Below are 3,458 nucleotides of genomic sequence, written 5' to 3' on the forward strand. Positions count from 1 at the left end.
TAAACAATGACAACACTATACTGTTCCTCTAGCTACAACTAAACAATGACAACACTATACTGTTCGTCTGGCTACAACTAAACAATGACAACACTATACTGTTCGTCTGGCTACAACTAAACAATGACAACACTATACTGTTCCTCTGGCTACAGCCAAACAATGACAACACTATACTGTTCGTCTGGCTACAACTAAACAATGACAACACTATACTATTCGTCTAGATAAAACTAATAATAACACTTATGTTTTTCTGGCTACAACTAAACAATGACAACACTATTATGTTAATATTGCTGGAGCCAAACCGTGTTTGAGGTCTTGGCTACCGATAGCTATATCCTAAGGATGTTGCAATAGCTATGTGAAATAGGATATAATCACACACTCCGATTTAAACGCAAATTCTTATACACGTTACCAAAGTTTGTTATAAAGTACAAATGCGCAAACAGATGTTAAAAAATCCACAAATGAACCGTTAAATAGGTCTTTATATTTAGATTTGACGACTGAGCTATCGGGATGTATAATTGTTTTAAAAAGGACTAGAAAACGATAATGTCTGTCTACATCACAAGCCTGTATTCACCATGTAAAGTTTACTAAAACTGTTCATATACAATGTCTTTATCCAAATTCTTCCTTACTTAAACACGTACTGTGCAGTTGGTTTACTCAGCTAGATTTTACCGAGGGTTTTAATTGACGTTCAATTTAACCAAAGCCTTCGTCACTAGTCCAAATGTAAGCTGTTTCTGCTCCCATCAACTAAATTCAGCGTCTAATAATGTCAGCATAATCTCATTCTCGCTTGTGATGTTTAAACTAGCTAATGTTCCTTAGTAACTCTTCGGCCCGGCAGGGCACGTTCACTTAAAGCGGCTATCACCCTGAATGTCAGCTCTTCTTCTTACATTATGCAAAGGTAAGCCTCTCGTAATTATGACTGGGTGTTCAGAATAATGGTGTCTCGCCGTGAAGCGAAGAGCATATGATAAACGCTGCAGGCTTTCGCAGCATCCAACTTTGAAGAGGCAAGCCTATGTCGTAGTCTATAGATCATGAAGGATCATATAGCATGAGCCGATAGTTTAGAATCTTAATGTTATATTATTGAAAGTAAAACAGAACAGTTCGAGAGTTAGTTACTGGTAGTTACAAAATTGAATGCATTAAGAGATAGGATTATTATTGCTTTATAAATCTGAGGCTGGGGAGTGTGTAATATAATTCTTTTCTTCTTCTTCTTTTTCTTCTAATTCTTTTCCTATTTTTTAACACATGTGTATAATTAAACTTTTACACAGAAAATAAAAAACTTGAGTGTTTATACACAGGTTTATATTGAATAACGGCATTTAGAAATAAATTTATTCTCATACAGTGAAAGAACTTTTCAAATTAAACGTCTTAGAATATATAAACCTGTAAAAAAGTAATTTTATTGGCCTCACGTTATTGATTTCGAGCTCACTGCGTTGCTGTAATTACCACTAGAGGGCACTACAAGCGTAAGTAGAAACGACTGTTACACAAATTTTCGTTACAAGTAAAAACTAATATGTTCACTTGTTAGGGGTCTCTAGATTCGCTGATATAAATCAAGTAAAAGAAATAATAAGATCGTATTATTATTATATTGCTATCTCACTTGTTGTGGGTCTCTTAAGTTCCCTAAGCCACAACAAGAGTAGACGTAGACTGCTATGGTGTGAACTATAAAACAAACTAATAATGTAACAACATGATGTTCACAACAAGAGTTGACATAGAAAGCTACGTTGTAAACCACAAAGTGAACTATTATTGTAACATCACGATGTTCACAACAAGAGTAGACCTAGACTGCTATAGTTAAATCTAAAATGAGCTGTCTAAAGAGTTAGCACTACGCTTTGTAGTATTAGTGAATTGTTAGAATACATTCATGTTGATGCGGACAAGAGTAGAATTAGTTAACTATACGATGTAAAACATTAGTGAATTGTTAGTGCACTAGCATGTTTCTTTGAACAACCACAGTATAAACAAAACTATCATCACTGCGATGTAATTTATTACTGTAATTATTGAACACCATATTCATCTACACGACCAGAGAAGAAAAGCAGATAATATATCATGACTAAGTGTAAAGCATTACTGTAATTATTGAACACTATGTTCTTCTGTAAGACCAAATAGAAGTACGTTATATATGAATCCAGTGTAAAGCATTTATGTAATTATTGAACACTATGTTCCTGTGTACGATCAGAGTAGAAGTAGGTTATATATGACTACAGTGTAAAACATTACTGTAATTATTGAACACTATGTTCCTGTGTACGACCAGAATAGAAGTAGGTTATATATGACTACAGCGTAAAGCATTACTGTAATTATTGAACACTATGTTTCTGTGTACGACCAGAGTAGAAGTAGGTTATATATATGACTAAGTGTAAAGCATTACTGTAATTATTGACCACCATGTTCTTCTGCACGACCAAAGAAGAAGTAGGTTATATATGACTACAGCATAAAGAATTACTGTAATTATTGTACGGTATGTTTCTGTATAAGACCAGAGTAGAAGTAGGTTATATATCACTACAGTGTAAAACATTATCGCGATTATTGTACACTATGTTTCTGTGTACGACCAGAGCAGAAGCAGGTTATATATGACTATAGCGTAAAGCATTACTGTAATTACTGAACACAATGTTCCTGTGTACGACCATAGTAGAAGTAGGTTATATATGACTACAGCGTAAAGCATTACTGTGATTATTGAACACTATGTTCCTGTGTACGATCAGAGTAGAAGTAGGTTATATATGATTACAGTGTAAAACATTACTGTAATTATTGAACACATTGTTCCTGTGTACGACCAGAGTAGAAGTAGGTTATATATGACTACAGCGTAAAGCATTACTGTGATTATTGAACACTATGTTCCTGTGTACAATCAGAGTAGAAGTAGGTTATATATGATTACAGTGTAAAACATTACTATAATTATTGAACACTATGTTCTTCTGTACGACCAGAGTAGAAGTAGGTTATACATATATGACTAGAGCGTAAAGCATTACTGTAATTCTTGAACACTATGTTCCTGTGCACGACCAGAGTAGAATTAGTTTAGATATACGACTAAGTGTAAAGCATTACTGTAATTATTGACCACCATGTTCTTCTGCACGACCAAAGTAGAAGTAGGTTATATGTAACTTCACTGTAAAACATTACTATAATTATTGTACAGTATGTTTCTCTATACGACCAGAGTAGAAGTAGGTTATATATCACTACAGTGTAAAACATGATCGTAATTATTGTACACTATGTTTCTGTGTACGACCAGAGCAGAAGCAGGTTATATATGACTACAGTGTAACGCATTACTGTAATTATTTAACTACACGTTCTTCTGTATGACCGAAGAAAAAGTAGATTTGTAA

This window comes from Limulus polyphemus, unplaced genomic scaffold (genome assembly GCF_000517525.1).
Source record: "Limulus polyphemus unplaced genomic scaffold, Limulus_polyphemus-2.1.2 Scaffold2667, whole genome shotgun sequence".
Classification (NCBI taxonomy): domain Eukaryota; kingdom Metazoa; phylum Arthropoda; class Merostomata; order Xiphosura; family Limulidae; genus Limulus; species Limulus polyphemus.